At 40.8% G+C, this 22,964-nt stretch overlaps 1 long non-coding RNA gene across 9 annotated transcripts in view; it reads left to right on the top strand.

Annotated features, from left to right (window-relative positions):
- The window catches only part of LOC120851389, a 57,435-nt gene that overhangs the window by 2,272 nt on the left and 32,199 nt on the right, over positions 1-22,964 (top strand). For 3 of the 9 annotated variants that reach the window (XR_005718309.1, XR_005718308.1, XR_005718304.1), the window contains exons 3-5: positions 775-930; positions 12,401-12,465; positions 15,078-15,258. This is a non-coding gene — a long non-coding RNA (uncharacterized LOC120851389). The remainder of the gene's footprint in view (positions 1-774; positions 931-12,400; positions 12,466-15,077; positions 15,259-22,964) is intronic. The other 6 variants (XR_005718310.1, XR_005718307.1, XR_005718305.1 and 3 more) reach the window with 2 other exon arrangements.

Here is a 22,964-nt window from a genome sequence, read left to right as displayed (position 1 = left end):
TCTGGTCCTCTGCCACCTGTTTTTTTTCCCTAAAGAAAATTTTATCCACTGGGTCTTTCTTCCCAAGTCTGTGTAGTGAAGTGAAGTTGCTCAGTCATGTCCGACTCTTTGTGACCCCATGGACTGTAGCCTACCAGGTTCCTCCGTCCATGGGATTTTCCAGGCAAGAATACTGGAGTTGGTTGCCATTTTCTTCTCCAGGAGATCTTTGCGACTCAGGGATTGAACCCAGGTCTCCTGCATTGTAGGCAGACGCTTTACCATCTGAGCCACCAGGAAAGTCATAAACATTTTCTTCCAGATGTATTTCTTTAATCTCTTTATGTCTGAATATGTCTGGGACTTTACTTACCTTCCCAACAAAGCCTTCCCTTTCCCAGCTCTCAGCACCGACCTCTTCAGAGTCTTATAGCCCTTCCCTTGGGTAGCCCACATTTCGCTGTTGATGAAATTGTAGTGTGTCTTGCTGTTGGTAATGTGTTGTAAGGGCCTCAGGTGTTTTACGTGACCCTGAGATCAGGCAAAGAGGGCACTGGACATGGGAATTGGTGGCTCTGGCCCCTAGCTCGAGCTCTGCCACTGGCTAGCTTTTAGACTTCTACAATCAAGTTCATTTATCTGAGCCTCAGTTTTCCCATCTGTAAAACAGGAGAGTAAATGCTCTCTTAGGCCCCTTCTAATTCTGTCCAAATGATCTGGGTTATTTATTCCTGGGAGGGAGGGTTGTGTAAATGTTTTACTCATGTACAGTAAATTCTCCACTTCCTTCCTCAGACCTGCACTATCTTGTGGATATGTGAGTGAATTCCACACCTCCCATTTTACAGATGAAGCCACTGAGATACAGAGTAACTGACTAGTCACCACCCCACCCCTGGAGCCTCACATGACTCTTCCAGATGCGTTAAAGGGTTTAACAAGGTTGGGAAGGTGAGTCAGGCTTTCGCTTTGGAAACTGAAACGTAGAATTTTTACTTCCTTTGACCTCACATAGATACGTTATATAAAACTTTTCAAAGTGTTATTTAATCATCACAGTCACTTTTGCCAGTGAAAGACCCATCTTTGGATCAGAGTAGTCAAGCGACTTGCCCAAGGTTACACAGCTTGTTAGGACCTGAGCTGGGGATCTTGACTCCTAATTGTGGATTGTTCCTTTTCTTGGCTTCTCATACTGTGTCACTGACTTTTAACAGGTGGGATAACTTTGTCTTAAATTCAAAATGTTTTTTATCCAGTCATTATTTTTCTGTCCCAGAACATCCAATTTGTTGATGTTAGGTTCCTGACACTTTTGGTTCAAGAGGCTCTCCTCTCTCTGGTTCTCTAATGTTTACATTTGTGGATTTGGGAAGTGGTGGGAATAAGACTTAAGTTCTCTTGGGGCAGGGACCACTTTTTTTTCCCCCTCTCCCCAACCTTTCTGGCCCAGCAACTATTCTGTAGCTTTTAATATTTGCCCTGTCAACACACAGCATTTTCCCCCAAAACATGGCTTCTTTTTCTCTTTCTCCTTCATATTTAGCTTTCCGTTTCTCTTTTATTTAAAATTACTGTAAATTAAGAAGGCCTTTCCCGTTACTTTTCAGGATACTATACAGTCCAGTTTAGAAACTTGTCTTACCCACTGTGGGTAGTAACAATTTGACCTCATATGCCAGTAATCCTCCATTGGTGTTAGGGAATCAGTGCTTGGTTTCCTCAGAAATAGGAGAAATCTGTTGGTGTGCAGATTTACAGAAGTGACCAGAATTGGCCTAAGTTCTTCCAATTGGACAAAACATTGCCCACGGATTCCCCAGGGTCACTCTAACCGAAATATAGCCTGGAGAACAGAGTGCAGAGAAAAGTTAAAGGGGAAATGAGAACGAATGCAAATTCAAAGTGTAGAATATGAGGAAGGAAAAAAAGGTAGGAGAAAGAGAAAAGAAAGGGCAGAGAGAAGAGAAGGATACAGAATCAGTGGAAAGGAGGTGAGAAGAGCGATCCAGAGGTCTGTTAACCTCTCCTCTGGTGTGGGACAAATCAAGGAAGAGCAGCTATTTTAACTCTTCCTGAGTTGATCTTTTCTTATTCTCTATTTCCAGTGTCAGGTAGGGGAAGTTACTTTGTTGCTGCTATCAGTTGGGAATGTGATTAGATGCTGGTAATTTTATATTTTATATTATTTTATTGAAATACAGTTGATTTACAATGCTGTGTCAGTAAGAAACTGTTATATATATATATGTATATTCTTTTTTTATTTTTTTCTTTTCTATTATGGCTTATCACAAGGTATTGAATACAGTTCCCTGGGCTATATAGTAGGACCTTGTTTATCCATTCTGTATATAATAGTTTGCATCTGCGAACCCCAGACTCTTTAATTCATCTCTCGCCTACCCTGCCTCCCTCTTGACAACCACGAGTCTGTCTTCTGTGCCTGTGAGTCTGTTTCTGTTTTGTAGATAGGTTTATTTTTTTCATATTTTAAATTCCACATGTAAGTGATATCAGATTGTGTTTGTGTTTCTCCTTCTGACTTGCTTCACTTGTATGATAACCTCTTACGTCCATCCATGTTGTTGCAAATGGCATTATTTCATTCTGCTTTATGGCTGAGTAATATTCCATTGTATATGTGTACCACCTGTTCTTTATCCATTCAGTTGTCAATGGACATTTAGGTTGATTCCATGTTTTGGCTATTGTGAATAGCACTGCTGAGAAGTTAGGGATGTATGTGTCTCTTCAGATCACACTTTTGTCCTGATATATGCTCAGGAATGGGACTGCTGCACCGTATAGGTGCCAGTAATTTTAACATTAGCCTCAGTTCACCTGGGTTACTAAGGAAACGTGCTACAAAATCATGTAACCTATTTGAGGTAAAATTTCTTGTTCTTTCATTAGGCAGATACTTACTGATTGCTTGATATGTCCCAAACACTGAGGCTATAAAAATGAATGAGATATTGTCCCTGCCCTCAGGATGTTTATGGTTTGAAGAGGTAGACAGATGAGTAAACAGATTCACGGTGTAATGTCTTAAAGTATTGGGATATGAGTAAGCTTTGGTGCTTACCAAGCTATGGTGTTATGGGTTCAGAGGAGGCCCTTGATTCAAGCCTTGGAGAGGGAATCTGGGAAGGCAGCTTGGAGAAGTTGTCATTCACTCTGAGTCCCAAGTTGGTAAATTGCATAGTGAAGGGCAGGGAATGGTATTCCAGGCAGACGGAGCAAGAGCCCAGAGGCATAGAGCTCAGTCCATTCGGAAGTGTAACCATTTCACGGAGACATGAAAGATATTTGCATGATTCAGTTTGTGGTGATTATTGTTCTGCCGTTTCAGAAATGTAGATATTGAGACTTGTCTATGTTCACTAGAGCACAGTTAAAAATTCTTATTTTTAAGAATGAAGACAGTTTTAAGATGAAGACACTAGAAGTCACATTTCCTATCTAGAGATTTTAAGGACAAAATGTAGGTAAAGCAGAGCTTTTGAATTAGCAAATAATGATTAACCCTTTGTACAGTAAAAGAAAGCAGCTGCAATGGACAGCATATCCCTGTCTCATCCAACTTTTGGATTTCTGTTTTCTTTTGTTTTTAAAGGGGAGTGTGTGGACATTTAGGGTCTTTGTTTAGCTGCTTAGGATGTTTGGGATAGAAAATAGAGAAATGAGTTCAGGAATAATTGCTACTTATAGCAGAACAAAAGAAATTTGTTTGAGTAGCTCATTTGTCTTATAACACCTACTGAGCACAAGCAAGACTTGGTTAAGGACATTGTTTCAGAGAGACAGTTACTTCAACCAGATAAAACATTTATTCACCATTATTCACTGTGTAAAGTGTGTGGTGTCCATACTAAGAGCATATAAGAGTTTTTTGAGACGTGGATAAAGCTGCATTAAATAGAAACCTTATGTGAATTCATTGCACAATACTGGGATTTAACATAGACTAAAAGGAAAAAAAAAACCAAAACGTGTTGTGTGGTTTAGAGAAGAATGCTTAGAATATAGTACATATGTCCGTGGTCATTTCTCAGTTCTCTTAATCTCTCAGCAGTATTTGACCCTCCTTCCTCACTAGTTTCATTTTGCTTTTAGGATGCCACTCCCTTGGTTCTCTTTTTACCTCTCTAGCCCCTTCTTCTCAAATTCCTATGCAACACCGCCCTCCCACCCCCCACACCACACACACATTCACACACTTTTGGGCTGATTTCTTCTCATCTCATCAGCCTCCAATGATGGAGTACTCAGATCACTCCTTGGATCCCTCCTCTGTGTACACTCATTTCCTAGGTTCTCTCTTTTAGGAATTTAAATACCATTTATACCTTGAGAATTATAAAGTATATATTACTAGCTTGAATGTCTTCCTGTGAACTCAAAGAGTCTAATGTCAGCTGCCTACAGGATAATAGCTTCTTGAACTTGAAGTGAAGTCACTCAGTCGTGTCCGACTCTTTGCCACCCCATGGACTGTAGCCCACCAGGCTCCTCTGTCCATGGAATTCTTCAGGTAAGAGTACTGAAGTGACAGCCATTCCCTCCTCCAGGGGATCTTCCCAACCCAGGGATTGAACCCGGGTCTCCCGCATTGTAGCCAGACACTTTACCGTCTGAGCCACCAGGGAAGTCCTTCTTGAACTTAGCATATTCAAAACATTAACCCTGGAACTTCTCCTCTCAAACCTGTACCTATGTCAGTTTCTCCTCACCTCAGTTTCAGTTTTATAGAGGACTCTTCCTTGACTCTATTCTTTCTTCCCCCCCTTTTTTGGGGAGCTGTGTCACACGGCATGCAGGATCTTAGTTCTCCAACCAGGGATTGAACCCATACCCCTGCAGTGGAAGCATGGTGTCTTAACTACTGGACCACGAGGGACGTCCCTCTTGACTCTGTTTTTTCTCTTTCTTTCATCATCCAATCCACCAACAGGTCCTATGAGCTTTACCTTAAAATACATCCAGAGTTTGAACACTTCTCACCCCCTTCCCTGTTACTGTTGGAATATAGTCGTCCTCCTTTTGCTCTCGGTCCCCCAGTCTAATCTTAACAGTGACCAGAGTAATTTTGTTAAGTGTATATCAAATCATGCCACTCCTCTGCTGAATACTGTCCACTGAGTCCCACCCAGAATAAACGCTAAAGTCCTTAAAGTGATCTACATGGCTGCGTGGGATCTTCAGTATCACCTCTCCCAGCTGCTCTGACTTCGTCTTCTACCACTCTCCCCTTGTGCTCTGGCCACACTGGTCTCTTTGCAGTTGCTCCAGCATGCTAAGGCGTGGGGCCATGGTAGTTTCTTTTTCTGGAACATTTCTTCCAGATGTCATATGGCCTCCTCCCTTGCCTCCTTCAGGTTCCTGCTCAACTGTCACCTAATCTGTGAAGCTTTCCTTGGCCATCTTATCTATAGTAAAAACCATGTCTGTTCTCTGCCTTTCTTGTTTCTTTTCCTGCTTTGTTTTCCTCCTTAGAAACTTATTTCTGTTTGATATACTGTTCATGCATTCATTATTTAGATATTTTGAATGCTCCCCACTGGGTGCCAGGCACTGTTTTAGGAACTCTCTTCTATAGTTTAATATTTGCCACCCATGATCAGAATGTAAATTTCACCCACTTTTTTTGTTCTTTGCTGTATTCCTACCTTCTAGAACAGTAGCTAGCACATAGCAGGTGAATGAATAAATTTATTCATTTTTAAACAGAAATGTATTGAATAAATATTAGTAGAAGGTTGTGTACCAGATAATGAGGGGAAGATCTGTATGAACAAGACATTGTTGCTGCCTCAAATTGCTCACTCTAAAAAATACTTATTTTGAACTGTGCTTTCTAGCAGGATAAAATGATATATCATTTTAGAATTGGGGTGGTAAGAATGGGTGTGCAGTGATATGGTTATCTTCAGAGCCTGCTTTGTTAGGCTTATCAATAATTTGCACTGTTTTGGGGAGGGTAGGATTGATTATACCTCACTGCATGACTGGCTTTTGGGGTTACAATGTGTCTTTGATCTTGCCTTGTTAGAGCAAGAGCTTCTTAAAAATCCTATTAATCAGTCTTGGTTCTTTTTAGGTACCTTCTAGGAACCTTTTATCGTAACCACTTCCTCTCAGGATTAGAGAAGGAGTTTACTATCTTTACCTTCCTGCATGTCTGAAAATTCTTCTCCAGAGGCCCTGGCCAGACACTAGCTATGTGGTTGTGAACCTCTCTGAACCTCAGTTTCTCTGCCTGTCAAATGGAGATAATGATAAATGACACTAATCTTATTTCTTGTGAGGATTAAGTGACTAAATAATATACTAGTTTTGAGGACAGGAAAGTAGAAAGGGGAAGGACCTAGGGAACAATTGTTTTAAAAAGTAAATACTGTATATCTGTGCTTTATTTTGAAAAACTTAATAAGCATATGTTTCTTTTCTAATGAGAATAGTGAAGATTTTATTTTTAAAAACAAAGACTTCAATATATTTTCATTTTTAAAAACAGACAACTTTAAAAAATAATGTTTACCTATTTTTGGCTGTACTACATCTCTGCTGCTTTGTGTGGGCCTTCTGTAGCTGGAGCAAGCAGGGCCTCCTCTTGGTTAGGGTGTGAGGGCTTCTCGTTGTGGTGGCTTCTCTTGTTTCGGAGCACAGGCTCTAGGCGTGCGGGCTTTAGTAGTTGTGGCACACAGGCTCAGTAGTTGTGGCTCCTGGGCTTAGTTGCTCCATGGCATGTGTGATCTTTCTGTACCAGGAATTGAACCTGTGTCCCCTTCATTGGCAGGTGGATTCTTACTGTTAAAATAGCCTTATCTAATCTTTGCTATAACCCTTATCCGTATTTTATAGAAACAGAGAGATTAGGAAACTTGCTTAAAGTCACACAGTAAGTGGTAGAGCTGGGATTTGAATAAGCGTTCTGGCTCCGGAGCCCCTGCTCACAACCTCTACACTCTACTGCTTCTATTCCTCTTTTACCTGTTTAAAGTACGTAGTATGGATCAGTAGTGCGGGACTTAGTAGGGCCAGTCCTACTGAAAAATGGGGCAATTTTAACTACTAGACTAAGAATAAAGAGACCTGGGATCTTGTCTTGACTCTGTTGTCAGCTTGCCACATCTAGAACTTGACTTTTCTCAGCCTGTTGTCCGCATTTATTAAACAAAGGAGTCTCTCTGGATGGTCTCTGAGATAGTCCTTCTAGCTCTGATGTTCTGTGATTGGTCATATGAAGTGAGGAGGGTAATACTTGCTCAGCTCCTTGATTTGGCACATTGGTATTTGTGAGATTTGAGGGAGTTTGCTTTGTGCAAATGGAGATGCTAGATTTCAGGGCAAAAAATGAGCTGCCTTTCTGAGGAAGGTAGATCGGAGCTCCCTTTTTGAGGCTGGTTGCCAAGGGAACCTAGCCTCTGGCCAGCAACAGGCAGGAATTCTTCGGTTGAGAGTGGGGAGCAGATAACTAAAACAAGCAGCACATTTAGGTTTCACTTTCCACCCCCCACCCCCACTCCCCACAGCTAGCTGCTAGTTTCATACAGTTTCTACGTTAGGCATTGTTTTAAATGCTTTATAAAGTATGGTATTATTTAGTCTTCTTAGTAATCTTAGGAGATGGGTACTATTATTTGGGTTCTAAATTTATAGACAATAAGAGTGAAGTAAATAGAGTTAAATAATTTGTCCACTTTTACTTAAGTGAAAAGTGGTACCACATCCACGAAATTGAACTGGCTTCTTGGTCGGTCGGAGCTTGAAAAAAAATGCAAAGGAAAAATTCTTAGTTGTTTATTAGTGGTTTTTGTTTTATTTGTTTGCTTTATTTAGAATGATAGACTCTTGACATTGGAAAGGGCCTTTGAGGTAATATAGTCAGTCTCATTGTCTCCAGTCTGCCATTCAGTTACAGGATTGCTTTCTGTAGTCCCCTGACAGATACGATCATTTAAATTATTTTTGAATAGTTCTGTTGCTGGGAAGCTCATCACTTCTCAAGGAATCTAATTATATATATATATGTGTGTGTGTGTGTGTATATTTTTAATTTCCATTAGTTTTTATAGGATATTGAGTACGTCCTATGCTATACAGTAGGACCACTTTGTTTATTTGTTTTATATATGGTGGTTTGTGTCTGCTAGTCCCAAACTCTTTATTTATCCCTCCTGTACCCGTTTTCTCTTTCGGTAACTATAAGTTTGTTTTCTGTGTCTGTGAGTCTGTTCTTGTTTTGTGAATAAATTCATTGGTATCTATTTTAGATTCCACATGTAAGTGATATCATGTGGTATTTGTCTTTTTCTTTCTGACTTCACTTAGTACGATAGTCTCCAGGTCCATCCATGTTGTTGCAGATGGCATTATTTCATTATTTTTAATGACTGAGTAATATTTCATTGTGTATATATATTGCTTACATATATGCATCTGTTGATGGCCATTTAGGTTGTTTCCATGTCTTGGCTATTGTAAAGAGTACTGCTGTGAACATTGAGGTGCCTGTATCTTTTTTTTTTCATTGTCCAGAGAAATTTAACAGGTTTATTTATAATTGTTATAAAGTTGAACTGCTGAAACTTGTTCACTGAAACATTTTGACTTGCATTAATGCCTTTATGTCCCTGCATTTATATTAAAAATTCACACACAAATGAAAATGGAAAAACTGCCAATACCTGATTTCTGTACTCTATTTTTCCACTTGCAAACATATACTTAGGTATGTTTTGACCCCATGGGGGGAAAAAAAAAATAATGTTCAGAATTTCCAATAATAGGAAGAAGAGAAAAAAATATTTTTAAAGAATGAAATATTTCCCATCAGAGTGGATTCTTAAGCATGTTTTCCATGTATGTGGCGTGCTAGCTGGATGTCACTTGGCATAATTGTTGCACGTTTGGCATGGATAACACACAGGTTGGTGTCTTCAGAACAGCTGACCACAGATGGATTTCACTTGCCTCTTTCGAAGGACCAATAGCTGCACTCTAGAAGTGCAAATCTGTTTTGAAGTCCCGAGCAACTTCCCACACTGGAAGGAAAGTTTGTGAATCGGGAATTCAGTGGACTTCTGATAATTCTAATTTCATGAAGTGCTGCAGTACCAGGCCTGTAATGATGAGATTTCTTCACCCTTGCAATAGAGGGCGTACTCTTTGTGAGAGGCTTTTGTAGCCAGTTGCTTCCTTAGTGCTTTACCACAGGTGAATTTGCAGGCTGTCTGCTTTGTATGAACTATGGTATAGGGACCTTCTTACTTAACCTTATTCCCTTCAGCTGGAACTCAGTTGCCTGTATACTTTTGAATTAGAGTTTTCTCTGAGTATATGTCCACTAGTAGGATTGCTGAAAAATATGGCAACTCTGTATAGTTTTTTAAGGAACCTCCAATTGTTTCCATTGTGGCCGCACCAATTTACATTCCCATTCACAGTGTAGGAAGTTTCCCTTTTCTCCATACCCTCTCCAGCATTTGTTGTTTGTAGACCTTTGTAGTGATGGCACATTCTGACCCATGTGAGGTAATTCTTCATCGTAGTTTTAAAATAGAAGTATTTATTTATTTGGCCGCCCTGGGTCGTAGTTGCGGCACACATGATCTTTGTTGTGTCATGTGGGATCGTTTGGTGTGGTGTGTGGACTCTTCTGGTTGTGGTGTGTGGGCTCAGTAGTTGGGGCTCACAGGCTTTCTAGTTGCAGCACACAGACTTAGTTTCTCTGGGGCATGTGGGATTTTAGTTCTCCAACCAGGGATTGAACTGGTGTCTCCTGCATAGCAAGGCAGATTCTTAACCACTGGACCACCAGGGAAGTCCCTTCATTGTGGTTTTGATTTGTATTTCCCTAATATTTGGGCTTCCTTTGTGGCTCAGCTGGTAAAGAATCCACCTGCAATGTGGGAGACATGGGTTTGATCCCTGGGTTGGGAAGATCCCCTGGAGAAGGGAAAGGCTACTCACTCTAGTATCCTGGCCTGGAGAATTCCATGGACTGTATAGTCCATGGGGTCGCAAAGAGTATTTCTCCAATAATTAGCAGTGTTGAACATCTTTTCATGTGCCTATTGGCCATCTGTATGTTTTCTTTGGACAAATGTCTGTTTAGGGCTGCCCATTTTTTGATTGGGTTGTTTGAGTTTTTGTTATTGAGTTGTGTGAGCTGTTTGTATTTTGCCCATAAAGCCCTTGTCAAGTGTGTTACTTGCAAATATTTTCTCCCATTCTGTAGATTATCTTTTCATTTTGTTTATGGTTTCTTCCATTATATTGTTGAGTAGCTCTTTTTGGTAGAAAATTATTTCTTATTTTGAATTGAAATCTAATTGCGATCTGTTCTCATCGGTTATAGCCTGTATCTTCCATATCCAATTGTGAGAATGTTTGAAGACACTCTTCCTATTTATAAGGAATATTTGCAGTTTTCTCATAGCATCTAAGCTTGCAGTTCAGATTGGTCAGCCCAAAAGCAATCTATCTCACCGTTTGCAAGTGCAGCCTTGCACTTCTTGTGATTAGTTAGCACAAAATGTGGGCCGTTCCCACATTCTTGGAGAACGAATGGATAGTGAACTGAATCTGTTCAATTTGCTGCGAGTCTGGCAGGTTTGCAGTTCTCTGTTCAGAATCTCTAGGCCATCAGGCTGTAGCCCCCGTATATACTGCCAGAGATCACAAAATGTCGGGAAGTTTATCCGGGCACTTGATGAAACTGCATTTACTTCGTCAGGCCACTAGGTGATGAGCAACTCGCAAACCCGACTGTCAGGGAGGGTTGTGTATAGGACAGTTTCTGTTTGTACTTGGAAACACTGTCTGAAGTCACCTAAATTTCATTAAATGGTTTTTCTTGGGGGGAGGAGAAACATGTCTCACGTATTCTTTGTCTTTCTCAGCTTTGATTCAATTTTAAATATTAATTGGAGAGGGGATGGCTGTGCTCCGCAGCATTCCTGTATCAGGGATCAAATCTGTGCCCTCTGTAGTGGAAGCACAGAGTCTTAACCTCTGGACCGCCAGGGAAGAAGTTCCTTAAATATTAATTTGACTAGGACACTTTGAGTGTTTTTTGTTTTTTTGTTTTTTTTAAGAAAAGGAGCTTAGATGCTACTTTCAGGGTCCATTTATTTATTTACTTTGTGTGTGTGTATCTTGTATCTTCATGTATGAATGCTGTCAGCTAGGTTTAAGATTCTTGAATAGTAGTCCTAGTCTCTACGAAGTGTGGCTTCCCAGATGGTGCAGTGGTAGGGAATCTGCCTGCCAGTGCAGGAGATGCAAGAGACGTGGGTTCGACTTTTGGGTCAGGAATATGCCCTGGAGTAGGAAGTGGCAAGCCACTACAGTATTCTTGCCTGGAACATTCCATGTGCAAAGGAGCATGGTGGGCTACAGTACAATGGGTCGCAAAGGGTTGGATGAGACTGAGTAACTAAACACTACACTACAAAGCATATAGCTTTCTATTGTCTAATTTCTAGTGACTCAGATTAAAAGTCCAGTGTCAACAGGATTCTTTTCCCTTTGTAAGTAATAGCCACTTGTCTTTGAAAGTTTGTTAAGTTTTTTCTTCATGCTTAGTGTTTTATCATGATAGATTTAGATATGATATTTAAAAAAAGAAACTCTGCTTGCCACTTAATGAACCTTTTAAACTTAAAAACCTAAGTTTTTTCTCAGTTAAGGGAAGTTTTATTGCTTTCTTTGTGTCCGTTTCCAACCCCCTTACTTTGTAGATGAAGAAACTGAGCCCAGAAAGGTTAAGTGACTTACCTAAGGGTCACTCAGGTAGTTAAAATGAATCTCAAGAAAAGAAACTGACTCTTTTAATGAGGTACACTTTCATTGTATTAACTATTGCTATAGTGAGAGAGCCATCATGAACTGATTGGTGATTTTTTAGTGGGACAAGAGTTTTTCCAAGGGTTCAGGAGAAGATGAAGACAGAACAGGGGGTGATAGAATTCGTTACTATTAAAATGTGGCCCATGTGAATGACTGCAGAATTAAGAAATCCCCCCAATACCCCATCTATTGGAGATACCCCAAAGCTCTAAAATTTAATAAAGCCAAGAAGTTTTTTGAATATTTGGAGAATTATATTTTTAGTTGTCAGCAGTAGGATTATCATGGTCATTCTCTGTTGTAAATACTGGGAAATCTATAAATGGCATCTGAAGGCCTGGAGACAGACATCATTAACTGCCTTATCAGTGGTCTGGTTTCTGTTTTGAATTCCAGCATGGGACCCTTTTCTGCTGGGAACCACCTGTTCTTGGGCTCTGTTGATCTTTGGATTTCCCCAGCCCTTCAGTCCCTTTCATTTTTGAAATGAAACCTACCCCAGAGGGTGAGGTCAGGTACCGAGAGGACTTTGACAGATCACACCAGATTGTTTTCTTTTCAGAGCTGTCCGGTATGTGACTATGTGGTGCGTGAGGCACAGCAGGCTGTGATAGAGACTAATTGACGGTGAGTCAGCTATTGGGTAAGACCTAGGCAGTGTCATCTCTTTGGGTAGCCAGGAAAACATGTAGACCAAATATATTGTCTTTCATCCTCAGGAAGTTAAGAGCACAATCACCAGAGATCTGTCATGATTTCTCTGCCTTTGGTTTATTGACAAAGGAAAGGCTTTATTTCAGTGTCCTTGCTCCTCATTTTTAGAACCTTCTTTCTTTTCAGAAAGTAGCCAAGTCCCTGGTCTCTTTCTGCTGTTCCAGAAATTTTCTAAACTTTCACACTGTGCCTCCTGGAATTGCTGCTTTGATCTGCAGTGACTCCTCTAGATATGCCTAGACAACCTTTCACCATGCCCCAGCCCCTTCATAGAACGCAGCTTGCCCTCTTCCTTTTGCTGTGAATGTGGTTTCCACCACATTGTCGCACTTGGCTTAATGTCTTCATGAGTGGGGCTGATGATCTCTTCAGCTTGTCCCACACTGCATCCCCTGATTTTGTCTGACTGTCCTCCAGCCTCATCCCACAGCACTGCAGAGCTGCTTCCAGATCTTCAAGTACTTTTTCCCTTTTGAGATTGCTGCTGGCCAGCAAGGCCACCTGATTCCAGTCTTTGAAGCTGGCACCTTCACACTCATTCTCTTATATTTGTTTAGGACTTAGGCATTTCATCCTCCTCCAGGGGTTCTGGCCCAGTCTAGGGGATCTGTGGCCAGACTTGCTCTGGGGCCAAGGATTCGGGCTAGAGCATGGAATTAGGGGGTTTGGTGTTAACTTCTCAGACATGGAGAGATGGCAAGCCGGAAGATTTAAACATCAAGGCCAGTCGAGGGTAGAAGAAACAGAAAGTTTAGTATTTGAAGTAAATTCGTACTTTGTAGGCTCCCTCTTTTCCAGCATTTCAAAACTGAGTTATTTTTTTAGAACAGTTTTAGGTTCATAGCAAAATTGAGAAGGTCCAGGAGTTCCCATTATTTTTTAAAAAAACTGATCTTTAATTTTATAGACAATATAATAATATAGTCTAAAAAATCAAATGGCAGCCCACTCCAGTATTCTTGCCTGGAGAATCCCATGGATGGAGGAGCCTGGTAGGCTACAGTCCACAGGGTCGAGAAGAGTTGGACACGACTGAGCGACTTCATCTTCACTTCACTTTCATACTTATTATAAAAATGCATATTCAACTGATACTGAACAGAACATGTGAATAACCAAGAATATTAAAAAAAAATAAAAAATAAAAACATGTAGGTTTTTAAAAAAGTTTTTGAAAGTATTTTTACTTCAGATTGAAAAATGAACAGCTTCCACACTGTTCATTGGAAGATACACAGTATTCATGAATACAATGCTGGTCAGTTGAGGAAAGGTACAGGCTTCAATTTCTCCTTTACGCTTTTCTTTTAGAAAGATACTATACCAAAAAGAAACTCCAGCAGTACAAGGAAAACTATTTTCCCAATAAGTTTATGAAAACCTAAGTTTCCCAGTGGAATCAAAATTATCCTCCTGCTGCCACCACCTTAATATAACCTCATGCTTATTAGAACACTAATAGCTGCACCAAAACAAAGAGTACATTTACTTTCAATCGTGAGGGTGATTCTTTAAAAAATGTAACATAGATCTCTGCAAGTAGTGTCTGAAATAGACAGCTAATACTGGCTTTAATATTATTTTACAAATAATTGTTCTCTTAGCAGTAAATTTAAGTCTACAAACTCACAGTAGTGTTAGAAAATAAATACTATGATTATGTACTATATGTTATGACAAACTAGATTCAAAAAACAAAAGCTCAACATCTTGATAAAAATTCTCATCAGAATAAAATGTGACTAAAATTTAAAACTTGTTGAAATCACACTACGTTTAAAATCTTCCACAATTTACACAAGTATGAATTTCCAGTTTTGGAGGACCTTTTCCTGTTGTGAATTAAAATATGAATAAATTAAAAACTGTTAATTTCAAAACATTATAGGTGTTTTAAATACTCCTGCTCTCCTATTTCAATTATTTCTGTATTCCCAGAGCGAAGTTGCTCAGTTGTGTCTGACTCTTTGCGACCCCATGGACTGTAGCCCACCAGGCCCCTCCATCCATGGAATTTTCTAGGCAAGAGTACTGGAGTGGGTTGCCATTTCCTTCTCCAGAGGCAACCTGTTAAGTTTAGAATGTACCTCCCAGACTTTGTGTTTTCATACATATGTATGAACCCAGAAAAAATTTAAAGTGCTATTTTTGTGTTTTATTTATGTACACAAATGGGGTCACATTTTATGCATCATTCACGTATTTCTTTCTTTGATTCAGTAATGTGCCTTGACAGTATTCCATATTGGTGCCTGAAGATAGGTCTCATTCTTTTTGGCTACCGTATAGTATTTCATAGACTAGATGTTTTATGTTTTATTTTCCTTTTTTCCTATTGAGGGACATTAAGGTAGTTCTAATTTTCTATTGTCAGTGACTCTTTTTGTGCTTTTTAAACCTTTTTTTGGTTTTTCTTTTTTCTTATGTAGTTTAAAATTTTTTATTTTTTATTGAACTTTTTGTGGTTTAAAAGTCATCATTCTAGGCCTTTTTTTTCCCTTTTCTTTTCTTCTTACACCCCCTAGGTGGTCTCAGCCTCTCTGACCACTTCAGTTACCGTCTGCACGTGGATGATGCCCAGATCGCTCTCCAGACCCGACTGTCCAGTTGTTCACACGGACAGCTTCACTGGGACGTTTTGAAGACTCCGCAGAATGCAGCTCCTGCCCTTCCCCTCTTGCTCCTCCTCCAGTGTCCTGTCATGTGGTAAACAGCACCACTACCCATGCAGTTGCTGGGCCCAAAGCCTAGTGGTCATTCTAAGTCCTCTCTCTGCTTCCCAGCTGACAGCCAGCCTGTCATAGGACTTGTCCTCCCCAGTATTTCTTGGATCCAGTTGCTTTCTTCTTCCTTGCCGCTGTCCTGTACCTTAGTTTTCTAATTTATAAAATATAGTATTTGCAGGGATTTAAATGAATTAATGTATGTAAAATGCTTAGAACAATGGATAGGCATCTAGAATGTGCTGTGTGAGTATTAGCTATTATCATTGTTATTGTCTGCTTTTTCTTCCTCTTAACGTTCAGTTCAGTTCAGTTGCTCAATCATGTCTGACTCTTTGCGACCCCATGACCTCCCTGTCCATCACCAACTCCCGGAGTCCACCCAAACCCATGTCCATCCACTTTCATTTCTGTCTCCAGTCTTGATTTTATTCTCCTCTACCTTGATTCGATTCTCCACACTGCAGCCAGAGTGACTTTGTAAAATGTAAGAATGATCATGATCTGATTCCTTTGCATGTATGTACTCTTACCACACTTAGAATGCTTTTTCACTTGATTTTTGAATGGCTCATTCCTTTTTATTTAGATATACCTACTTTTATTTTTTTTATTATTTAAATTTGTTTTTGACTGTGCCATGTGGCATATAGGATCTTAGTTCAACTAGATATTGAACCTCCCCCCCTGCATTGAAAGTGCAGAGTCTTAACCACCGGACCACTTGGAAGTCCCTGGATACCTACTTCTAAATGTCATCTCCTCAGAGAGGCTTTCCCCTGATCACCTAATGATTATGAAGTAGCCACTTATATATGTATATTCTAGCACATCACCTATTTATTTTTTTACATAGCACTTGCTAATAAGTGATATTTTTCTAGTTTAGCCACATATTTGTTTATAGTTTCCACCAATTGGAATGTAAATTCTCTGAGAATAGGGATATTGTCTGTTTTATTTACAGCAGTAAAACAAGACAATACCTGGTACATTGTAAGCACTCAGTGAATACTTGTTAAGAGAATGATAAAACAGCTTCATATGTCTTACAAGACCCTCCTTCTTGGTCTCTCCAGCATCATCTGCCATGGTGTACTCTCTACCTTGACCTCCCCAGGTCATCCCCAGGTCTCTTCAGTTAAGCTTTCTTGCTGGAGGGACTTTACATAGGCTGTTTAATCTGCTTAGAACATGCTTCCTTAAATGCTCCGCCACTGCTTGGGTATCTCCTATCGATCCTTGGCCATGAAAGGGGCATGAGTACCTAGGATCACATTTGAGGATCTGAATAGGCGGATTATTTGAGTGTTTGATGGTAGAATAGCTGAGAGTGGAGTGCAATCCTAAGCAAGCAAGGAAAGAAGCAAAAGGCTTAGGGATAATAAGATAAGGCAAGGATGAAGTTGGAAGCTGAATCATTAGGTGCAAAACCTAGAGAATCAGGATCATGGGTGGAGTATAAGAAGGGATAGGGCAAGCAGTTCAGGATTAAAGCCATAAGTAATCTTTGGAATTACTAAAATTATCTTCTAGCATTGTTACTTCTTTAGTGTAAAACCAGCTGTTGGATTATAGGAAGGATCAGGTAGTTAACACATAAAAGTTTGAACTAAATTTTGTGTTGCTTTGTGTTTTATATGCTACTTAAAGTCAAATCCCCAGAGATCCTATCTTACCTCACCCTGCTCTTGCCTTAATTTCTGCTCCCAGGAGCTTACCTTCCCTCCTTTTAAATGTATTAGGCTCAACTCGCTCATATTTTTAATAAGTTTCCTGTACAGAAGCCTTCAGCAATCTCGGTGCTCCCTTCTGGTAGGCTGAGGGTACTCCCTTCAGGTATGGTGAGCACTTCTTCAGGCTATCTCCTCCCTCCAAATTAAGCATAGGAGCTAGCCTCAGGAGTTCAGGACTTCCTGCCTAACCTGAATCTGTGGAATTTCTCTCTGAAGTTTGAGGAGGGACATGGGAGTGTAGAATATAGGGTGGGACTCTTTTGGTGAGGCCTAGTAAGGAGTAGTGAAAGGCTGGCTGGGTGTGCATGGATGGTAGGATCTGAAGGTTGAAGGCAATGGGCTTCAAAGTTTCTTACCTGGAGTTGTGCTAGAGTTTATGGCAATGTTAGAGGGCTCTGATGTGCCAAGTAAGGAATCTTGGTGAGTAGGGCTAGTCATTACCCTTTAGAGGTGTTCTATATGTTTTTCTACGTAGCCTGGTGCTCTTCTACAGCCTGACCAATAGCTGGCATCGTGGTGGATGCTGAAGGGGAATCACTGGGATAGAAACAGTACTTACTGATCACTGGTGTTGACCCCCTTATGATGGTTGGATGGAGTGATTGTCTGCACATACTGGACATCCAAGGCCCAGTCAGCTGGTCTGTGTGAGATGAATCCTCTGCACTCCCCTCCTAGTACTTCCTGGGAAAACCCAACCTAAGGCAGCTGGAGATCGTGGCCATCGTTAGTGATTGCCCCAAAAGTGCTACCCGTCTTCGATTTCTCTGCTCTCTAATCCCCATGCTCTGATGTCCTGCCTTCTGTTTTCTGCTTTGGGGGCCTTCAAATTTCATAAGCCCTTCTGACTCTTTTTTTAGTTTATTTCCTGCCTAGCTTGAGTCTTGGCTCTATGCAGTCCCCTGGTTTTGACATTGCCAGTCAGCTTTCCTCCATTAGCCCTATTCCTAGAGCTGCGGTTTTGAGGCTTTAATGCATCAGAATTACCCATGGAGGCAAGTGTTGAGGAGTTGGATACTTATCTAAAATGCAGATTCCGGGGAGAATGGACATATGTATATGTACGGCTGAGTCACTCTCTTATATACCTGGAACTGTCACAACATTGTTAATCAGCTGGCTATACTCCAGTATAGAATAAAAAAGGCAAATTCCTCGTCTTTACTCCTGCTGTCCTGTTTAAATTGGTATGGGTGGTAACCAGGAATCTGTATTCTGATTGGCCTTCTAGGTGACTCTCACACCAGTCATCATCTACAGACCATATTTGGAAACCCTGACTTAGAGGACTCTCTTGACCACCTTCCCCGTATCCCTCCCCTAAAGGGGAAGGAAAAGGATTTGAACTCTTTACTTGGATCCTGAGGTCCCAGGAAACTTAGACTGTCACCGGTCATCCAGTGGGGACAGTGGATAACTGTCTCTGTGTACCTCATCTTCTCATTGCTGGTGGTAGGCACACATTCCCAGTGATGCAGACTCTACCTGGTAAGAGGGCCTTAATGACCCGGTAGACTGCAGGTCAGTAGCTCTGGAATATACTGGGGACTTAGGCTTTGGACTGAGAAAGCAGGATGGAACATAGACTTTGAAGGCTGTCAACTGCACTTCAGATTTGCCTCTGGGATGCTTCTCTCTCTGTACACAGTGACTGTGCCCTAATGTAGGCTTTTGGTCTCCAAGCTATTGTCACTCCCTATAGCAGCCATCCTCTAAAAAGCTTCTACTGTCCTTAAGAAACAACCCAGTCTCGTCTCTCCTTTTAAAATCCCGTGTTGCCTTTGTGTTACCTATACAGTCAGGTCCAGGTGTCTCGGGTTGGAACAAAGTCTTACACATTTTGACTCAAATTGTGGCCTACAAGGCCTAGTAAGATCTGGTCCCTCCCTGTATTTCAAGTCTCATTTCAAGTCCCTCTTCCCCTTATCTCCTGCATGCATCATCACCTGCTTTCAGTTCTCTGGCTTCAGGCCTTTGCCTAGAATACTGTTTACCCTGTTCTTCACCTCATTATCCTCCTCATTTTGGAGGTCTTTTTTGGCCTCTCTATGTAAAGCAACACCACATTATTATAGCACCCTGTTTGCTTCCACTAGACCACTTACTGCTTTTTACTCTTTCTCTCTTACTACACTGTAAGCTCCATGAGGACAGGGACCTTCTTGCTCATGATTTTGTCTTCAGCGCCTAGTGTGTAGAGGTACTCAATAAGGACTTGCTGATGAAGTTGCCTTTCACCTTCGTATCAGTGCCTGTGTTGGTGCTTTGTGGCTCTACACAGTTCTTACCCTTGGCATGTGTGTTGTCACCTCTGCCAGAGGCAGCCTTTCTCTCACTGACTGATCAGATTCCTTCTTGTTTACCACTTCTCTGAGCAATTCCTGGACTTCCCCGGGCAGTTCTAATTCAATAGAGAAAGTACTTTCGTCCTCTTGAATGGACTTTTCACCCTGTATGGCAATTTTCCTTATGTGGGAGATACATGGCATTGCCCTTGGTCTACAGATGACAAGCCAGAGGCTCTGAGAAGTGGATTAACTTGGAATAACTGAGATTCAAACCCTGTGAGTCTATAGAGCCCTCAGTTGTTCTGTCTGTGCTGTCTCTAAAAGACACCAAATAGCAGACTCAGACTCTGAAGTGAAGGAGGTGTTTTTAGAAAAAATTGCTTAAGTAATGAATGTGTATGTGTATGTATGTATGTGTATTTTTAATTTTCTGAGCATTAAACACAGTAAAGGATAGAAGTAGTTCCCCCTCATCAGAGGTTTTGCTTTTGGCAGTTTCAGATACTTCAGGTCTGAGAATATTACATGGAAAATTCCAGGAATAAACAATTCATAAGTTTTTAATTGCATGTTGTTCTCAGTAATGTGATGAAATCTTGTGCCATCCTTCTCCTTCCTGTCCAGGATGTGAATCATCCTTTAGTTCAGCATACCTATGCTGTGTATGCTATAGGAAAAAACATAGTATATATAGGGTATGGTATTGTCCATGGTTCCAAGATTTGGAATGTATCCCACACAGATAAGGGAGGACTGCTATATCATTGACAAACCATTTATAAAGAGTGATTATAGAATGAAGGATGAACAAATTATTCAGAGGATGGTGTGTGTATTCTGTTTCTTCATCAGTCATACCTTTGGTGATTCCTTGTGACAACCACAACAAAAAGCCTAGTAGAGATGAGCCTAAGTGAAGCACTGTTAAATTCAAACTAAAGCAAATGTCAGTTATCATTCATAGTTGGGTTTCCCAGGTGGCGCTAGTAGTAAAGAACCCGATTGCCAATGCAGGAGACATAAGAGATGTGGGTTCAATCCCTGGGTTGGAAAGATCCCCTGGAGGAGGGCATGGCAACCCACTCCAGTATTCTTGCCTGGAGAATCCCGTGGACAGAGGAGCCTGGCAGGCTAAAGTCCCTAGCATCGCAGCGTTGGACACGACTTAGCTCACAGCACAGTTGCTTGGAAGTATTATGAAGGGTAAAATCTGAACATTTTTGTTGGGGGGAAAATGTGCAAAAATTGGTGTGCAAAGCCGTTAACACATTTTGATAAAAAATATCTTACTGTATGTTGATAAGGGACTAGTTGATATGGTGGATAGCACCATATTATATAGCAGTTAAAAAGATATACCCACCTTTTCACACACATGTGCACACACACACACACACATACACAGATATGGAGCAATCTCTAAGGTCTATTGTTAAGAGAAAACTAAAGCAAGCAAGATAAGAGTTTATGGCATGCTAGTATTAGTATTTGTATGAAAAAAGGAGAGGCCTCTATATACTGGCCAGAAACAGACTACTTCTGGAGGTTTGTTTCTGTGTTTTTTTTAAATCTTACTGTGTTGCTGAAATTTTTAACCGCTATATACATTGCCTTTAAAAAAAATTGTGATAAAAACACATAAAATTTACTATCTTATCTGTCTTAAACTTTACAGCAAAGAAATGCTTTTTTTTAGTGAATGATTCCCAATTTTATGTCTTGGATTTTTGTATTTCAGATTTTTCTTGAAGTGAGACACATTTCTACTAAGAATAGGACAAAAGGGAGATTGTGCTTGAAATCGAAGATACCTATGTGTACCATTTGCCTGACATCATTTACTCCTCCGTTTGTGTTACTTGCACCACTCTTGCACTGGAAATCTTTCTGCTCCTCCCCTCTTTATTGGAGTGTAGTTGATCTACAATATTATCGAGTGTCAGGTGCAGAGCATGGTGTACACCTGCAAGTTACACTCCATTTTAAGATAGCTGTTATAATGGCTGCAATTCCTTGTGCCATGCAATGTATCCTTGTTGCTTATCTACTGTATACATAGTTTGTATCTGTAATCCCTAATTTGTCCCTCTCCTCTTTGGTAACCACTAGTTTGTCTTCTGTATCTGTCAGTCTACTTCAGTTTTACATATACATTGGAGTTGCCTTTTTGACTGACGGGCTTCTTGTGTGTTGATTTTGTCTTTCTAAATAGAGTAAAATTCTTGGAAGCAGGAGGCATGTCTTATGATTATATCCTATAGCGATAAGCATAATAGAAACTGCTCAATAACTGCATATTCAGAAAAGACTAGAGACAGGTAGATAAAGAGAGAGACTCTTCTGCTGAAGAGATGATCGCTTTGGGTTTCCTCTGATTCACCTTACACTCTTCCCTAGTGGAGAATTTCTTCTACTTACAGACTAAATGTGTTTCAGATATGTGTGTGTGTGTGTGTATGTGTGTGTCTGTGTGTGTGATGTTACCTTCTGAAAGCCCAGGAGAGAGGCAGAAGCTGGAATGGGGCCTTGAGGCTGTGGCCTGATAGTAGTAATATAGTGATTCTTCTGTGTTGTAGCCTGGAGGAGAGTCTCAGATTTTTACCCTCAACCTAATTTCAAGCCTGGATATTCAGCTATCACCGGGGTAGTTGGACCTGTATGTGCCTTAAGTGTCTAAATTTAGTAGCATATAATAGGAATGTTTGATAAAAGTAATTTGTCATTTTTGGTGTAAGTATATGAAAGCTCTTAACATAGGGCCTAGCATAGAGTAGGTATCCAAAAGGCGACAGATAGTCTTTGAGAAATATTTTGAAATAGTCAAATCTTTCCCTAGGTTCCCTATCTCTAGTCATGTGCCTCCATGGTTACCCTCAGGCTAAAGAAATAGGGAATAGCAACATGGATTCCACCTTTAGGAAGTTGCCAGTTTCTTGTTTGTGGCTTTATGCTCAAACTAGAAGTATATTCTGCTTCCACATATTTGAGAGCAAATATGGACCTAGGGATATACTCAAAACTATCAAACTGGCATGGCTGATCACCTCGGGAAGCTTTCTTGGTGGAGACCTGGCCTGAGAAACTTAGTGGGGAAGTCTTTATCTCTAGGGTGTCATGGCATAGCCAGGGTAGCTTGTTGGGTTCAGGTATGGAGGGAGGGATAAGTAGGGGGCAAAACAGGCTCAGCTCTGTGTCATTTTCTGCTCCAAGGAAGATGTGGGCACTGGTATGCCAGGGGCAGTGTTCTGGCCTGCTGTGGCTTGTCACCGCCCTATGAATGAGTCAGTCTTGCTCTTGGCTGCCCTGCAAGGCCTTTGGGGTATAGTAGGAGCTGGACTAGAGAATCTAAATCAGATAGACTTGCTTCAAATCCTAGAGATTTGCAGGGAGGAAATAGACCTCCCAGGATGTTTCCTGTGTGCTGAGGTAGAGGAATCTGAATCTCTGGGGGCTTCCCTCCATCCATGTTATGACCTCTCAGCTTTTCTTCATCTTAAGCTTTTATTCCTTTCACACTATCACTGACCTGGCTTCTGGCAAGAGCAGGAGGATGGGGAGAGTTAATGAACTTGTGGGGCTCTGTGGATTTGCTGTCCTTATAATCCTTTCTGGATCAAAGCGTAGGTGTGCAGAGGAGGGTGAATGAGTAGGTGGGAGAACAAACA

Source organism: Oryx dammah, unplaced genomic scaffold (genome assembly GCF_014754425.2).
Source record: "Oryx dammah isolate SB20612 unplaced genomic scaffold, SCBI_Odam_1.1 HiC_scaffold_25, whole genome shotgun sequence".
Lineage (NCBI taxonomy): Eukaryota > Metazoa > Chordata > Mammalia > Artiodactyla > Bovidae > Oryx > Oryx dammah.
This window is presented reverse-complemented; position numbering and strand designations above follow the sequence as displayed.